General features: G+C 44.0%; 1 protein-coding gene across 5 annotated transcripts in view; it reads right to left on the bottom strand.

Annotated features, from left to right (window-relative positions):
* The window catches only part of AFF3 (AF4/FMR2 family member 3), a 599,573-nt gene that overhangs the window by 380,874 nt on the left and 199,556 nt on the right, over window positions 1-19,143 (bottom strand). The window lies entirely within an intron of this gene.

Raw genomic sequence — 19,143 nt, 5'->3', positions numbered from 1 at the left:
CCCAAACTGAAAAAAATTAGTGATGGAAAAAATAAGGCAGATGTATATTACATCAGAATAACGGCTGCAGAAAAAACTCCATCATCACAATTCATCTGAAGATTTCTTGAACGGCCAAAGAGCAGTATTTGTGAAAACTTTTATCATATTAATTTGGGATACTTTCTTAAAAGTTTTATTTTTTAAAGACTTCAATCTAGGAAAACCATGTTTAAAATGTATTGACTTCAACTCATATCTAGTGCTATAGGAAGTAATGCATCTCCCTTAACGAAATGTCCAGTTACTCCTAATTTTTAAAATTTCATCACTTCTCTCTTAACTTCCCTTAATGAGAAGGCTGAATGAACTATCTCGCCTAGCTGAATTTATCAGTAGTCCATGCTTGAAAGAGAAATGGTTCTGCCCTCTGTTGGGGGCTGGGTGCCCTAAAGCAGCAGGTGTGCTGATGGAAGACAGATGCGCTAATCTGTTCACCTGAACCCTCTGTGTCGTGTTCAATTTAGCCTCAATCTTTAGAAACACAACCTAAAAGGTCTAAGGCAAGGAGCAGCTGTCCAAATCAGAGACCAAATCAGGGACCCCGTCCCTGAGTCCAGAAAGGGTAAAAATACTCTACTGTTTCCTCACCATCTGTTTTTGGAAACACAAAATTATAGGAAGGGGGAAACCTTATTGTTATTAGAATCATCTTTCAGCAAGAAAGACCATAAATTCTAAGACCCTTAGCCTTTTGTATAATGGTTTCAGTCAGGGGAGGGTCAGCACTGTGCTTGTTAATTCAGAATCTAGTTTATGAAGCTGATTATCTTTTTAAAGCAACACATTATCCCTGCTCACAAAATATCATAGTATTACTAGGAATGAAGTTATCACATTAGATTGTAATTATCACTTAAATATCTGTGCTGTTTACCAGGAAATACAAGCTCTTCAATGTCAGGAGTTACTCCTTTTTTAAAAAAATCATGGTTCATAACACAATATTTGAAACATGGTTAGCATTCAATAAATATTTATTATTGCTATACTTATTAAACTATGCTAGTAGATATCAACTATTGAGTTCTTATTGCAAAAGGCATCGTGCTCAACTCTTTCCATACATTGTCTAATTTAATCCTTTATGGCATCCCTATGGGACAGGTATTACCACCCCCTCTTCACAGGTAAGCAAACAAGGCTTAGTAAGGTAGGTAATTGCTCCAGATCATTCAGCTGTGTAGGGAAGATATCGGCTTCCATCTAGGGCCACCCAACTCCAAACGGGCATGTCCCTAAATGCTACACTAAACATCCGTGGACGTCCGTGATTCTGAGAACTAGCTCTCTGCACTCACTATTTGTAATCAAAATCAGCAAGCGTTACATTAATAACTTCAGAAACGCAGTCATGGTCAAAAATTTGCATCAAATGTCTTAGTCATGAGCCTAATATTCACATACTCATAATCCCCAAGAAAGAGATGAAAAAGTATATTCCCAATAAAATACTTGGATGGAAAGGCACAACTTGAAAAATAAAACACTGTAAAACTTCACTGTAATTTGACAACAAATGAAGAGAGTAGATGATGAAGGTATTGGAATAAATTAAAGAGAGCTCATCTATAAAGCATAGATATCGAGGACAATATTACAACTAATTTCAAATGAATCAAAACTCTTAATTAAACAGGAGCTTCAGGATATATACAATGTTTGAACTCTGCCACTTAAAAATAGCATTTCATTTTCTGCACCATTAGAAACTGCATTTTGAACACAATCAGAATTTCACAGCTACAATACTAGAAATGTTTCTTCCAATTAAATGTTACAATTACTCTATTGTGTATTATCTTTTCCTTAATTTCTCCCTATTTCATCAATTTCTTTTTAAAACTCGTGTAAGTCATGCAGTTTTTGAAACTCACCATCTTACAATGATTTTTATTCTTAAGTATGTCAGATGGATGTTTAACTCGATGTGACTTTAAGAACTCTTTCTTTTACGTAATCAATCACTTGTCCTAAAAAGACTAAAGCATGTGCATCAAAACTGTATCTTTTTTTTTTAAAGCATGCAGCTGCCTTTGTCAAGCACTGCGTCTTTTCAAGGAAATGTCAGCAATGTTATTCTTGGGCCTCCTTCTGCCCAAGAGGCCAAGGAGGGATGAACAATGAAGCCAACAAGACACTTAATCAATAGCAGTCACAGCACCATTTTTTATCCCCCAGAATCTTCATTTTCAATGAGGTTTACATCATTAAAGTAAGAAAACAGGACCGTCAATCTCCATTGGCTTCAAGTGGTGGATGAAAGAATTAATTTGACCGCCATAAAAATAATGATGCAGCTGTATGCTTTAAACCTTTAAAAATTTATTTTCAGGCTTAAAACCTAGGTCAGACATGTTGCCTAGAAATAAAAGCACTGATTTATCAATTCTTTCTTTTTCTCATATTCTAGATAGATTTTTTTTTTTTTAATTTTATAGATGTGGTCTCACTGTGTTGCCCAGGCTGGAGTGCAGTGGCTATTCACAGGCGAGATCACAGCTCACTGCAGACTCAAACTCCTGGGCCCAAGCAATCCTTCAGTCAGTCTCCTGGGAAGCTGAACTACGGGCATGTGCCATTGTGACTGACTCCACATAGATTTCTAACAGATCTGAATCTTGTAAAGAAAGGCAATAGGCTTCAATCCAAGTCCTTTAAGATGTTGTGAATCATCTATTTGAAATATATGTATTAGCAGAGGTCCCGGTGCCATTGTTTTTGAATGATGTTGACACATGCCATCTCCAACAGGTGTTCTCACTATGACAGATTTATATGAAAGGAGTAAAAACATCACAGAGCACCCACATAACCCCTTCCCAGGGGCAGAGGCAGGTTTTCATTATAACCCCTTAAAGGCTATAATGCTATCTTTAAAGAAAAAAGCAAAATTATGGGTTCGAAATTAAGTAGAGGGCCTTAGAAGAGGACCACTGAACCCAGGAGCCCTGAAACTTAAGCTTTTTCTTTTCTTTTCTTTCTTTTTTTTTTTTTTTTTTTTGAGACAGAGTCTCACTCTGTTGCCCAGGCTAGAGTGAGGTGGTGTGAGCTCAGCTCACTGTAACCTCCGCCTCCAGGGTTCAAGCAATTCTCCTGCCTCAGCCTCCCGAGTAGCTGGGATTATAGGCATGTGCCACCACGCCGAGCTAATTTTTTTATTTTTAGTAGAAATGGGGTTTCTCCATGTTGGCCAGGCTGGTCTCGAACTCCCGACTTCAGGTGATCTGCCCGCCTCGGCCTCCCAAAGTGTTGGGATTACAGGCATGAGCCACCACATCTAGCCTGAAAGTCAGGCTTCTTGAATGGCAAATCCGCCCCTGCCTCATCCACCAGAAAACACAGGTGTCCTTTGCGTGTGCACAGGCGAGTTCTGAAATAGGAGGGTTCTCTGTCTGGTCTTTGTGTTCCCCCAGTGTTCTCCCCCGAGTGCCCCAGACATTCTGTGTGAGTTTGGTACATGTACCACTGTGTGCCCGGAGTGGTCACGGGACACTAGCTCAGCCACTGGTGCTCTGTGAATTTTCTGGAAAACTACACGTGGCCACTTCCACCCAATGAGGCAGCAGCAAGGGAAATGGCAGGACAGGTGAAGAGTTTTGATTCAGAAATGCAATTAAAAACACTTTTAACAAGTGATTGAGATACATGCATTCCCGGCTCATTTTCAATTATGACAAAAACAAAACATGCCTTGCCTGAGACGGTCACGAGGCTTGACCAGGCACACTGAATGCTCAGAGGTCAGAGTGGGCAGGAGCCCCGGAACAGCAGGAAGAAACAGATAACCTCTGAGTTCTACACTTTCTCCCAACCAGCACTGTCTCACACATGCACACTAACTGCCCCTCCGTGCCTCCTGTCCTTCAAAGGGCAGGACGGTGGGGGTGCTGGGGGCAGACTTTGGCGTGCACCACTTCTGTCTGGGCAGAGTGACCTCTGCATGCCCCTGGCCTATCAGGTACAGATCCACGGCCTGTCAGTTGGACCCTCCCCGCCTCTACCACAGGGACCCACACGGACTGGGAATTCATTTCCTTGCTCACTGGGGCCTGCCTTCCCCAAGCTGGTGTCTTCTGATAGCCAAACGGAGGGGTGGGAGGTATTTTGAAATGCAGATTTAATTATTCACGTGTGGTGAGGCCAATAGATCAGGAGATGACTGCCACTGAAATGAGTTTGTTACTCACAGTTCCCAATGGGAGGGGACATGCCACACACGGTGGGGGTCACACAGGGAAGCACCAAGGTCAGGAGGGAGGTAGAGGGAGCCAGGGAGAAACGTGGGCAAGAGTCTTTATTGTTTTCCACGGGAGGGAATGGACAAGGATTTGAGTTATCAGGTTTAGGATTGGCTATTTGGAATAACTTTCGTGGGATCCAGAGCACAGAGGCTGTCCTGAGCTATCTGGTGCGTGTCCTGGATTGATTAGGGTGGGGGACAGGGGCCCAGAGTGTGAGAGCTGAACAAGGAGGCGGGGTATGGGCTTTGGAGCAGTTGTTTGTGGGTGAAAGGGATGTTCACGGCAGCAGACCAGTCTTTTGCTGTCTCTGGGAATTAGCTAGCTTTTCAGGGTCAGCGAGGCCCTAAGATGTCAAAGCTTCAAAAATGCAGAATAAAAAGACATGATCAGTGCAGGACGGAACACGTAGCAGGCAAGTGAGCATCACAGCCTCCAGCAGAGGCACCCAGAGTCTGCCCAGCCCAGCAGGATGCTGAGGCTGGGGAAGACAGATTTCTCTCACCCCTGCTGCAGGTGCGGGCAGGCGGGCGACTGAGGTTTCCACTTTGGTCCTGTGACACATGGAGGACAGCTGCAGGTGGATGTTTCGCCCAACACCAAGGAAGCAGACACAACCTCACTGCGGGAGGCGATACTACCTCCCTGTACAGATGAAGACACGGAGGTTCAGCGTGTGTGGAAGCGCTTTTCCCAGGGTCCCACAGCTCATAGTTGGTAGAGCCAGGATTGTCTCCATTTTCTCTCCCAGGCCCTGGGCTAAAATCCCACCAGCATTTTTTTTTTTTTTTTTTTTTTTTTGAGACAGAGTCTCCCCCTGTCGCCCAGGCTGGAGCGCAGTGGCACGATCTCGGCTCACTCCAAGCTCCGCCTCCCGGGTTCACACCATTCTCCTGCCTCAGCCTCCTGAGTAGCCGAGACCACAGGCGCCCGCCACCACGCCCGGCTAATTTTTCATATTTTTAGTACAGATGGGGTTTCACCCTGTTAGGCAGGATGGTCTCCATCTCCTGACCTCGTGATCTGCCCACCTCAGCCTCCCAAAGTGCTGGGATTACAGGTGTGAGCCGCTGCGCTCGGCCAAAGCCCGCCAGCTTTTGAAGGTCGTGCACAAATGTTTGAGACCTTTAGAAGGGAAATACATGGGCTCCAAAATAAAAAGAGAAAGCAATCATGTCAAATTCATAATGTTTAATTAAATGTCTAAAAACATATTCAGCCATTTTTATTCATTGTTACATTTAGTTTTCATTACAAAATTCATTACGCTTGAAAATAATATGTAGCTGAGATTTTTTCCCCACATTCTAAGAATTCTTGAGTTTGCCTAACGATTACTGAGAAGCCAACGATAAATTAAATTACTCATAGTCAGATAACTCCAAAAGCGAAATTATAAAAAGCTCTTTAGAAAGTTTAAAGAAGTTTTTAAACTGTTGTATTTAATATGAGATGTGAGTCTATTTTAATCTGTCTCCCAGGATGCGGTGGGGCCTCTGAAAGAAAGCGGGCCTACTCTTTTTGGAGGTCTTCGAAGGGCCCTGCCTGCACCGACCTGCTCCCAAATTCCAGCTCCTTCGACTCGCATTCCCTCCCCAGCAACACCTGCCCCCGACGGGAGTTCCAGAGGTCCCTTCAGAGCAGACCCACTGCTGAGAATGGCTCAGAGGCTCTGCTTCCTGCTCAAGACAGCATCCCGACTCTGTAGTGCTGCAGGACTCCCACAGGGCGTGATGGCCCCTATGCACACCAACATCCTGAGCACCAGAGGGAATCTTGGGAGATCAATAACGTGGAGAATAATTCTAAGATTACCTCCTAGCTCGTGGTGGGGCCCAGCATTCAACCCTGGGTCCTTCCATCCTAGAAGAGCATGGAGGGAAGGTGTGGACTTGGGGGGTGACCAATGCCAGTGACTAAGGAGAAGCTATTCCAAGGGTGGGCAAGGAAGGGAATGTGGTTGCTTAATTCTCACCTCCCTGGTACTCCCACAAATCATTCTGTGCCCATGAAGACATCACGGGGTGAACCATGACCATTAACAGTTTTGCCAAAAAAAATCCATGTAACTGTCTTTGGTACCCACGGCAGGGCCCGCCTGCTCCCTGGTGCTGGACACACCTTCTGCTCAGGACGTGACAACGGTCATACCTTCTCAGCACCTTCCACAACAGGAATGTATCTGAATATATGAATATATCTAAAGTACTTCACAGAGTGTGCTACACAGAGCAAGCATTTAATACGTATGTCTGACTGGGAGCTTGACAGTCTCTGTTGAGATGACGGCACTGTGGACTCAATATACGTTTTTCCTCAAAATTCACAAGCTGAAGCCCTAATCCCAGTGTGATGGGATTTGGAGATGGGGCCTTTGGGAGGTAATTCGGGCTGGATGAGATCAGGAAGGCAGAGCCCTTGTGATGAGTGTCCTTCTAAGAAGAGACATCAGAGACACAGCACAAAGGTGGCTGTCTGCAAGTCAGGACCGGGGCTCTCACCGACACTGAACCCTGCCTGGCCCTGATCCTGAGCTTTTCAGCCACCAGAACTGGGGGAAAATAAGTTACCCTTGTTCAACTCTACAGTCTATGGCATTTTGTTACGGCAGCCCAATAACACTTACAGATGGTTTTATAAACTGGAGAAGAACTTCAACTAACACTATTTGATTTTCATAAATCGAGAGGGGCTAGCCACACAAACTCCTAAATGCCTTTATCATTATCCTCAAATTCTACTTGAAATGTTTATCTATCAGTATTTAAGGGACTCAGAAACTAAGAATCTGGGTTCAGACTACTTGAGTTTACATCCTGTTCTGCCACTTTCTAAGTTTTGAGGCTCCGTGTATCTGAACCACAATCTCCTTACCTGTAAACTGGGATTAATAACTGGCCTTCTCTCATGGAGTGGTTGTGGAAATTAACCCATTTATGCCAGAGGTTGCAAATTTCTTTTTTTCTGTGCAAAATCAGACCTTTGCAACGACCTTGAGCAGTAGGGATAAATAACTCCCACAAGCTTAGCTATAATGGGACCAATAATGGAACACTAGGCATAAATGGGTTAAACAGGATGTTCCTCACAAAGCACAGAAAAATACACATGGAGCAGAAAAATGCACATTGATATGGTGCCTGGATGCCTTTTTTTGAAGGAAAAAAAAGGAAAAATAAAGATAATATTTATGGCTACATGTGTGCCTGCTTAAAGAAAACTCTAGGACACACAAGATAATACTAAATATGGTTGTGGTGGGTTGAATGTTGAGAAAATATGTAGTGGGACGAAACAGAATAGATGGAGAACAAGGGGCAGCAGAACTTCATTATGCAGTTTAAAATACTGTTTACATCAGAAACATTACTTATTCAGAAGGAAGGAAGGGAGAGAGGAGAAAGAAGGAAGAAAGGAGGGAGGGAAAGGAGGAGAGAAAAAAGGGAGGAGGAAAGGAAGAAAGGAAGGAAGGAGGGAGGGAGGGAGGGAAGGAAGGAGGGAGGGAGGGAGGGAAGGAAGGAGGGAGGGAGGGAGGGAGGGAGGGAGGGAAGGAGGGAGGGAGGGAGGGAGGGAAGGAGGGAGGGAGGGAGGGAGGGAGGGAAGGAAGGAAGAAGCAGTGTTTGGTACTTCATCAGCATTCTGGCAGTTTGACATTTTTTCTGATCAGTGTCAGGAAATTTTTTTTTTTTTTTTGAGATGGAGTCTCGCTCTGTCACACAGGCTGGAGTGCAGTGGCGCCATCTCGGCTCACTGCAAGCTCTGCCTCCCGGGTTCATGCCATTCTCCTGCCTCAGCCTCCAGACTAGCTGGATCTACAGGCGCCCGTCACCACATCCAGCTAATTTTTATTTTTTATTATTTTTTTATTTTTAGTAGAGGCGAGGTTTCACCATGTTAGCCAGGATGGTCTCGATCTCCTGACCTTGTGATCCGCCCACCTCAGCCTCCCAAAGTGCTGGGATTACAGGTGTGAGCCACTGCGCCCAGCCAGAAAAATATTTTTAAAATGCTTAAATTACGTAATTCTTAGGTGTATGCTTTTCGAAACATCACACAGTACAAAAGCACATAGATTTAAAAATTTAAGTCCCTCTTTACTTCTGCTTCAGTCTGTATCCAAAATTAAGCAATTACTAATAGCTTTGTGTGCCATTATTTAAAAATAAAAATGGAACCACGCTATGTACTGGTGTGGCAGCTGCCTTTCGTTCAGCATTTCTCGAGGCCCTTTCATTGCCAGTACACATAGGCTGGCTCCATTCTGTGTAACTGACACATGAGAAACCACACCATGATTCCACCACAATTTACTGAACTTCTCCTGTATAAGAAAGCACGGGGGCTGTTGACAGTTTTTCTGTATTATGAGTTGGTGCATGAGCATGGCTATTTCTGCTGGATATGTTCTTAGCGTGGAACATCAAGCTCAAAGGACTCCCACTTTCAGATTGTATAGAACTGCCAAATTACACCCTGCAAAGACAATGCCTGTGTCCAATCCCACCAACAAGGTGTTTCCCATACTTTGGAAGAGAATGTATATAAAAATCATGTAAATATTTTTAATGTGTTTTTTAAGTTGAACCGCACTTCAGAAACACAGAGTAGAAGCGTGTCTTTGATTTTAAAAAGATGACATGCTGAAATTTAGATACGTTGAAGTGCAGAGATATTCTTGTGGAATAGGGATCAGAGCCTTCCCTTATGTATTATTGAACTGCATCTACTTACACAACCTTCTGAAGTTAGTTTTATAAAGAGGCCACCAGGCTCACGGCAGAGAGGATCTTATCCCTGATAAAGGCTGACCTCTGACACTGCAAAGCCCCTCACCACCGTGCCAGCCGCAGCGAGCATCCGGGCTATGCTCTCCATCCTTGCTGATAGAACAGAGAGAGCACACAGCAGGGATTCGGCGGGAGTGATTTAAAGTACTGAATTGAAGAAGGGAATAAATCATATTTGCATATTCTCCATAGCTGCTTCTACAGTTATAAAAAGCTGTCTCGGACAGGCTTGGTGGTGGCTCACGCCTGCAATCCCAGCACTTTGGAAGGCTGAGGCAGGTGGATCACCTGAGGTCAGGAGTTCGAGACTAGCCTGGCCAACATGGTGAAACTCTGTCTCTACTAAAAATATAAAAATTAGCCAGGTGGTGGCACATGCCTGTAGTCCCAGCTACTCGGGAGGCTGAGGCAGGAGAATTGCTTGAACCCAGGAGGCAGAGATTGCAGTGAGGTGAGATCGCACCATTGCACCCCAGTCTGAGTGACAGAGTGAGATTCCGTCTCGGGAAAAAAAAAAAGCTGTCTCATTTTTTTCTTTTTTTTTCCCCCCTAAATTTCAATAGAGAAACTGGCAATAGAAAACTCTGTCCACCTTCAGTTTCTGGATAAATAACTAGGGAGGCCTAAGTTGGTTGTATAATAAGAAGGGCATTTATATGACCTTGTAAATTAATATGAAACTGTGTACTATGGAATGAATGAACCAGACATTCCGCATTGAGGAGCTTCCTACTACTATCAGAGGCCTCTGAAGCTTCCCCACCTAAAGACTCACCTATGATCCCCAAATTCCAGAAATATAGAAAGCCATCCTAACCCACTCCCGTGCTGCAGCCACCTGTCCGTAAGACCACTCCTGCCACTTCTGCAGGAGTCCCTGGTTCTTGGGGTATTTTCCCCGGTCAGTGCCTGATGCCTTTCGCATGAACCATCACCCAAGAACCTGTCAGAAGTTTCCATCTGAAGTGAAGCAGATTTAAGTGAAACGACTCTAAATTTCTAGTCAAGATGTTTCATTTGATCATTTATTTCCCTGTCAAAATGCTTTTTTTTTTTTGAGACGGAGTCTCACTCTGTCACCCAGGCTGAAGTGCATTGGTGTGATCTCGGCTCACTGTGACCTCTGCCTCCCAGGTTCAAGAGATTCTCCTCCTTCAGCCTCTCCACTAGCTGAGACTACAGGCGCCTGCCACCATGCCCGGCTAAATTTTTGTATTTTTTAGTAGAGACGGGGTTTTACTGTGTTAGCCAGGATGGTCTCTATCTCCTGACCTCGTGGTCCGCCCATCTAGGCCTCCCAAAGTGCTGGGATTACAGGCGTGAGCCACCGCGCCCAGCCCTGTGCATTCTTATTCAATAGTTCTCTCTCCATCTTCCCAGGTGTACATAAACTGTTATGCAAACACACCCTGTAAATTTTAAAGAAATGGTTTACTTTTATTAGTTACTATGTATTATTTTTTAAATTGTATTGTGAAGGCTTTTCTAAAAGCTGAATAATAGTTGGTTACTTTATCTACTAAAGTTAAAAAGTTAAATGAAATAGATATTTACTACAAAATAAATGAAAGGTGAATTCAACTAATTTAACATAATTATGATTACCATTTTGGGATAACAAAGACTAATATTTCAGGACTTTTTTTTTTTTTGGAGACGGAGTCTCGCTCTGTCGCCCAGGCTGGAGTGCAGTGGCCGGATCTCAGCTCACTGCAAGCTCCACCTCCCGGGTTCACGCCATTCTCCTGCCTCAGCCTCCCGAGTAGCTGGGACTACAGGCACCACCACCTCGCCCGGCTAGTTTTTTGTATTTTTTAGTAGAGACGGGGTTTCGGGTTTCACCAAGTTAGCCAGGATGGTCTCGACTTCCTGACCTCGTGATCGGCCCATCTCGGCCTCCCAAAGTGCTGGGATTACAGGCTTGAGCCACCGCACCCGGCCATTTCAGGACTTTTTACTCAGCAACAAGTATAAGACAAATTGGATGATAAACACACATACTTTGAAATTTCATTTTCAGTCATGTGCAATTAATTTGAAAATAAAACAACCCCCTGCTCCCATTCTCTCCCCTAAAACATCATTCCAGCCTGATTTTCATAGAATCATAGGAGTGAAATGGAGTCACACGGACTGTGGCAATCAGGCCCCCTCAGACTTACTTAAAATGTCTCTTTGGCCAGGGTCTGCTCATCCTTTGGTGGAGACCTGCTCTGACCCACTTGGTTCCCTCCACTGATGCTGGTCATCTCTCCTCACATTGACTTCCCACTGCCCACACCTGACAGCCCCTTCAGAGCCCAGCTTCTTCTCTCCCTGTGGAAAGCCTCTGCGGAGGACTTTAGTGCCCGTTTCTAACTTCTTTCCCGTTCTGGAGAGCTCACTGTCTAGGCCACTCCTGTTAGTCCTCATTCACTTACTGTCTTCTATCATCATTTGACAGTCCTTTCTGATAAGATCCTTTAGGAGTGAGACACACATATATTGTTTTATTTGACCAGTAAGGTAATGAATATGTAGTTAGCAAATGCCAATAAACACTGAATTGAAATATGTAGTTGAAAAAAAAAATGTAGGCAAATGAATTTTATGCACTTCAGAGCCCCACGACAACCCTAATGCAAAATTATAATCTGCCAGTTTAATAAAAACACACTAATTGTGAGTTGATAAGAAGAAACAAAGCCTCTCAAGTGATTACCTTCTGAAAAATACTGGAGACCTCATCTGCTAAGCTGGGTTGACAAGTCTTAAGCTTTTCAAAGTCCAGTTCCCTCTGAATTTCCACCAAGTACACCACACAGTTATATGACAACCACAGAAAAAAGGTGGCTGTTTCTCTTCCTTCCTATTAAGAAAAATGTTTGCAGAGTGGGAGATGCCTCAGTGCTCATTCCCTTCGTTTCTGCTTTAGCTTCTTAAAGAATGGACATTTTTCCCCAAAGGATCTTCGAAATAAAAACCACTCCCATTTACTGGGCACCCAACCTGTGTACAGCACAATGCCAAATGCTGTATGGGATCATCTCACTTGACCAACACTCCAGTCATAGGGGCAGGTCCTCCACAAGGACACTGAGGCACCGAGAGAGAGTGGGTACCACGATGCCATCTTGCAGCCACATCCTTGCCCTGCTGCCAGGCTAGCTCTTGACGCTGACCACAGCTCTCCAAGCCCATCGCCTAGGAGAAGCTGTCAGTGCAAACTTCAAGAACAAGCTCTTCCTCAGTAAGAGTGCTTCTGTGAGCCAGTGGATCTGGGGCACCTTCTCCTTTTCCATCTTCTTCTCTGCCCCAGGGCATGGCATTACGGTCTTGTCCTCAGTCCTGCACTTGCTCATGCTGACACTGGGGGCTGCCATGGGTCACCTCTGACCCACCTGCTACACCCGGATACTGAGGGAGCCCATTCCCCAGCGGCCGTCCACTCTGATCAGCTCCTGCCACCAGACCCATTTTTCAATCACACGTTTTCATCTCAGCATAAAATTCTAAGACAGTCCCCACTGCCTTCAGGCCTGACATCCACTGCCTAGGGCTCTTGCTTTGGCCAATGCTGCCTCCCACTCTGCTCCACCCTCGCAGGGCCCGTCCCGCCTCCTCCCCACCAGCAGCCCAGTCTCCTTCCTGTTTCCCATCCTCCACTCCTTGCTCCCACTCTTCCCTCAAACCTCTGCTTATGCTGATCTCACCTTCAAAACCAAGACCACTGCAAATGCCATATTTCTGCTACAGCCATCCTCACAGGGCTGGGCACACAGATGTCGTTAATAAGTACCTGTGGATTTGACATGTCTGGATTTTGGCAACACAAATGTAATGCAAAATACTGAATAGATAAGAAAACAAAAATGCCCACTTCCGAAAAAACACCTCATCCTACTTTCACGCCACATTCACAAATATACACAAGTTCTTCCAACTCCCCTAATCTTGGCAAGTTTAAACTACAGTTTTCTGAAACAAAGGTCACTTGCTCAGCTACAGATAAATAAAAATTCACAAGCATCTCCAGGAAAATCAATACAGGTACTAAAAAATCTAAGTTGATAATAAATTTCAGTTCCCCTTGCACATAGCTCAGGAATGTCACTATTTACTGGAACCACTGTAATATCAGATATTTCAGAAGAGTATTGATTTTGCCACTGAAGTGTGACTAAAGGGATAAATAAACTGCTCCTGGGGTCAATCGATCCATTTATCTTCACTGGTATTTTATAAAAAGTCAAAGTAGCATAAACTTTGATAAATAAATGTTATCATGAAAGAAGTATTGCTGACATAAGGATTTGAAGGAAAAAAGAACAAACAATTCTGCTACCTGAAAGCCACACAATTGGCTTCACATTTTAGTAGTTTTAATAGTAGCTACCCACACAGAAACATTCTTTTTCACCTGCCCTACATAATCCATGGGGTCAGGTCAAAGTTTGAGCCACATGGCCAAGAAACAGAGGGGCCACAAGTCAGGTCCTAATGAAATAGAAAAGCAAAGGAAATAACATTTTTTTCCTGCCTTATTAGAAAGTAACTGCTAGGGTCTCCAAGGTAGACACACGTCTTTGGATATTTGGAAGGCACGTCTGGAAATGGCAGAACTATCTAGACTTAGAAAATCAGGATGTTGTGTACTCTGAAGTGGCTTTTTAGGGCTTTATTGTTAAACCATGCTGTACCAACAACCACTTAACTGCACTGCAGTGATCCCATAAACATTTCAACGCAAGGCCATGGAGAGCTCGCAACCTTGTGGCTGTAATAGGATATTAAGGCTTCAGAAGAATTTTAATTCAAGTGTAGGAAACGTGGGAACCCTGTGAAGAGGCTATAACTTACCATGAGGAATTACACTGGCAAGGTTTTTACTGCAGTGGATGGAGACACTATTACCATCTCGTGATGAAACAAAGTGACGATGATGAAAGTCCACGAGTTGATACTGTAATTTCAGCCCAATAAAGACTTTGCTTAAATGACCATACCCCAGGGGAACGCACAGCTTTCAGGACGCAGAGACTGTTAAAGATCAGAAATCCGGTCTGGGTCACCTCTAAGAGGGCTCTTAAGCTTTAAAACATTTCCAATCCAAATATGTAGCTCTAAGATTCAGGCCCGCCCCCGCTCCCCCTCTCAGTGACCACCCAGGGCTCATTCAGAAGCTCCTTATTTTAATTCTTGCCTTCACACAGACCACTGGACCACTGCTGCCTTCGAAGACCCCTGCCCAGGGCCACAACGTTTTTCAGGGTCCTACTGGAGGAAAGCCCACTCAGCATTTGGTGAGGCAGCGAAAAGGGCTGTATCTCCTGCGGGCTGTGCAGTGCCCAGCAGGACACAGTGGGCCCTGGATACAATGGCATTTACTGACTGGAAGTGTCTGGGTGGCCAGACCAGGCCTGGGATTCTCTGAAGGTCACAGGATGTTGGCAATGTGGTTCTAGCAGCTGCTAGAGCTACTCTGGGCAAGAACAGAGCGGTAGCCATGGGTACAGTCAAAGGGGGAAATGCCCATGACGAAAGGCTGTCTGGCAGGTTTGATGATCTCCGCAAAATAGGTCTGGCTCAATTCCGTGACGGCAGGTTGCTAGAAAGAGTCCACAGACTGAACAATGCTACTCATTTTCCTCCTTCTCCTTAAAAGCCGCAAGTGCAGGATTAGCCACAGGCTGGTAAAAATGCAGGTCCCCTCTAACGGCAGGTGGCTCCATGTCTTTTGAAGAAACAGACTGTGTGTGTACATCCATGTGTACATGCCTGCATATGCATGTGTGTGCATGCATGCAATCTGGCTCTGAACGCATTGTAGAAAGTCTCTCTGATATCGTGGCAGGAAAGAAACAAAGTGAGGTTATCTTTGATAGGATGTCTCTTCTCTCTTTTCTACCCCTCGATTCTTCTGAGGTATCCTGGGATCCCTGAAAATACCTCCCCAAGGCATTATGTCTGCGTATTTTGAACCTGCTCTTTCTCTACCGTGGATCTCCTCTACATGTGGATTATTTAGTTTGGCTACAGCAAATCTAAACATCACTGCAGCTTCGTCTGGGTGCTTGGGCTGTGCAGCAATCTGTGTTCCTCTCGCTGTCAAGTGGGTTCTGCCAACCTTGCTGGCACTACTAAACCATTGCCCTCCTCTCTCTTCACAGCGGAAGGGACACCTCCACGTATAAGAAACTCATTATCGTGACCCCAACCGGCTACTCTTCAGGTGTTCACTATTTCAGAGAATGGCTGCCACCTCCACCCTTCCCACTGGCCACACTGGGAATCTGGGGCTCAGCCTCTCCTCCCTCATTTCACCCCCATCCAATGCATCCTCCAGTCTTTCTGAAGAGCCATCTTCTCTGGAGACTCCTCTCTATCGCTGCAGTACTGAGTCTAGCTCACGTTTCCACTCATTCTTATCAAATTGCTGCAGTCGTCTCCCTGCATCTGCCCTTTCTCCAGTGGTTTCCTTCGCTGCAGTCACAGGGATGTTTTTGAAACACCAGTCTGATCATGTCACTCCCTGCTTGAGACACTCTGATCGCTGTGCCCCCAGAACAGAAGGCCAACTGCCTGTCACAGCTAAGAAGGCATTTCATGACTGGGCCCAGAGTCGTCTCTTTCAGCTCCTGTCACAACTCCACGTTCTGGCTTCTCTCCACTCTCACCCACACTTCGAGGCTCTGGAAATGTTTTTCCCTCTGTGCCTCCTTTGCGTCTCTGCTTGGATATAATTTTCTCCTACTTAGAGGCAGAGGTCCATCCTGGGTGCTCCCACAGAACCCTTGTGTGCGGGTGAATACTGTTTATCGAGTAGAGATGTTTGACATGTTTGGAAGTATATTTGCTTATGACTGCTTAAACTGTAGGCTCATGGACTTTAAAACGGTATAAACTTTAATAAACGGTATAAATAACTTATAGCCCTGTAAATTCTTAAAATCTGGAAGTCACATGCTACAATTAGTATTGACTTGTTATACATATACAATGAAGGAAATAGTTCTTTTTTATGGACAAACTAAGCATTTGTTTAAAACCAATGAGGGATAAACTCTGATTTCCAGTGTGCGACTCTTCTGAACGTTTCAAATGCATAAACATACAAACACACACTGTGCACTCACTACATGCTTGGGCATATTCCGCGGAATTCAACTGTCAACTCAACTCAATGCAGGTGTCCCTCATCAAGGCAGGTGTCCCTCGTCAAGGCAGGTGTACCTCATAAATGCAGAGGTACCCCATCAATGCAGGGGTACCTCATTTCACATGATAGACATTCTTTTAAAGTTGCATGCAAACTCAATTTTTGTGAATCAAAGTTGATTTTAAATGTCCCATTTGAGCAAATTCTATGGTAATTGTATGTTCAAAGGGAAGAATCACCTCCAAATTTAACCTTCTTGAGTAATCCAGACTTTCATAATTGGATTTACTTAAAGCAGTATTATAAAGTAATTAAATTGATTTTAACGAAGAATAAAACACAAAGAAAAAACAGTAAGATGTGTGGATCACATTACACACTGCCAACATCCTACATAATGCAAACACTGAGATGATTAAGCTGTCTGAAAGGCCTCCCATGCATAATGATGGAAGAAATATAGGAAAGTTTAGCATTTATATTCTTCTGAATCCCATTTTATCTACTAATTCACATTTTTCTTTCTCTTTTACTCTCAATTTACAACCACCAAGGACACACACAGCATTCTATATTGAAGCCATTTCTCCTCCAGAGGCGTAACAGTGGGTTTCATGGAACAAGAATCTCAATTTTCTGAATAAATATGAATAAGTAAATAGTGGCTTAGGTACACCAGCATATATGTATAATATTATTACGTAATTGTACCATTACACCCTATTTCAAGGATTCTTAGATGCTACCAGTAGAAGACAACACCACGTTATGTGCCATTTAGAGAGAAAAACTGCCAACCAAATCATGACACGTAATAGACTGTAAGACACAGTCCAATTTCAGAGCTATTAAAATGTGAGAAATATGTATCTTTTCATCAATGATATATGGTAACAAACTCTCTTCTACTTTATCCCCAGCATTTGGAAAAGTGCTTGGCAACAGTAAACACGCTATAAATATTTGCTGAGTACAAGAACAAATAATAAGTGAATATTCAAAACAATGAAACAGGTATGTATCTCACATTTAAGACAATTATAAAATGATTGGCACTGGTCACACGTTTTAAAAAGTAGTAGGTGCTTTATATACTAGATTACCTCTTCTTTAAAATTAAGAGTTCAAGAAATTGGAATATAAATAATAAACATTTAAAGATTTCCATCACATAGATAACCTCATCAAGTTTAAGACAAATAAAATCAGATATGAATTTAATGAGATTTCTTTAAAACTAGATGGTGAAGATTTCTGTTATAGTTTGCGATATATTGGTATTTGTCTCCCAGTTGACTTCTCTCTCAGGACTGGGGTATCTTAATGTTACTGGACACCCTATAGGCTTCTGTCTTGAGTCACATCCACTGGAATGGAAAATGCTATTTGATCATTGCTAACAACCTGCTGATGCTGCCAATTACAAACCTACTTCCTAAATACATTACAGGAAGTCCACTCTATTTATCTTCTCTATTCTATCCGTCTTCGCTATCTGACATCCTTTAAGACATTCCCAGTGCAGAGCCCTTTTCCAAATGAAGAAAGAATTCAATAACATCTCATTCCGGCTTCAATCTGCTAAGTTTAAAGCAATCGTTTTATATATCTTCTTTATTAATTTTATCATTCATCTGAAAACCCTTCCCTTTTCTTCCTCACTTGTTCTGCCTTCCTGGACTCGTGAGTATGAAACTGGAAACTGGATATGTCATTTCTGATAGCTTTACCATCTGACGCTCAGCTGGAAATGGAAGCTACGATTTCCCCCAAGCCTTGATCTTCATGGATAAATGCTGGGCCTGTCAGGTGTGAGATAAATCTGTCTCCTCTGTGCCCAATACACAATGCAAAACAGGGTCCACGCCCCTGGAGAGCAGCTATGCAAGGACATCATGTTCTATCTTTCAAGTGAAATGCACATCCTCCCATTAAATGGCAAATCCTTCATTTCTAATGCTTGAATAGGACAGTACTTACAAATGAATTCCACTTGGTTAAATTTCGAGTTTGGAAAAAAAAAAAAGTCCTATCCAAAAATACAGTCTGCCTTGGGGACCTTTTTGTCTGATTGTGAATTAATGTATTTACACCCTGTCCTCTCAGTATCTTGTGAGACAAACACTAGTTGATCTAACAATATCAGACTCTGAAATCTGAAACGTGAATACTCTGATTTAGTTTCCTTGTACAGTTATTTATTTAAAGGGGGCTTTCTTTTTATTAATATGCTTTTCAGGGAGGGCACTACTGAAAGCATATGTGTTTTTCGTTTTGTTTCTTCAATGATCAACCTTACCTTTGCCGCTTCCCCAGGCAACCCGGGAGTCCCTCCTTTCCCTCTGAGAGAGGGGAAGATGTCCCAAACGAGCATGGCCTGTTCCACAGCCCCTGAGAGAGGGGAAGATGTCCCAAACGAGCATGGCCTGTTCCACAGCCTGCCTCCTTCAAGATTCTCTCTGCAACACTAACATGATCTGTGGGTCCTCTTTTTCAGGGCCCCTTAGGTCTAGAGGTCGAGCCGTTCCCATATTGCTGGTGCTTGCAGCCCTCCCCACAGCAGTGCTGGGCTCCTCCAGGATGGTACCTAGGTGCCCAGTGGTCCCATCATCCTGACTCTTCTTTCCTGGGATCTCCCCACTGCTGCTCCTACCCCTGGCTTCTTCCTCCTCACCCCAGACTTTGTGGCCCTTCTCCTCTGTGGCTGTCACTCCAGCTTTTCCTCCTCCTGCTCTCTCTACCATCTCTTCTCCAACGCTAAGACAGAAACCATGCTACTCATGGCGGCATCGAGGGATGTGTTCCGGCTGCTCACAACCTCGTGGGAATCTGATGGCGCGTCTGTTCTGGAGGAACTTGCTGCTTTTGCCCTCCGTGGAGCCCATGTCTTCGCCGAGTTGCCCTGGAGATGCCTGCTCAGGTTCTTGCTAGCTAAACC

The sequence above is a fragment of the Papio anubis genome, chromosome 14 (genome assembly GCF_008728515.1).
Source record: "Papio anubis isolate 15944 chromosome 14, Panubis1.0, whole genome shotgun sequence".
NCBI lineage: Eukaryota > Metazoa > Chordata > Mammalia > Primates > Cercopithecidae > Papio > Papio anubis.
Note: the sequence above shows the minus strand (reverse complement) of the source record. Positions and strands in the feature narration are given on the sequence as shown.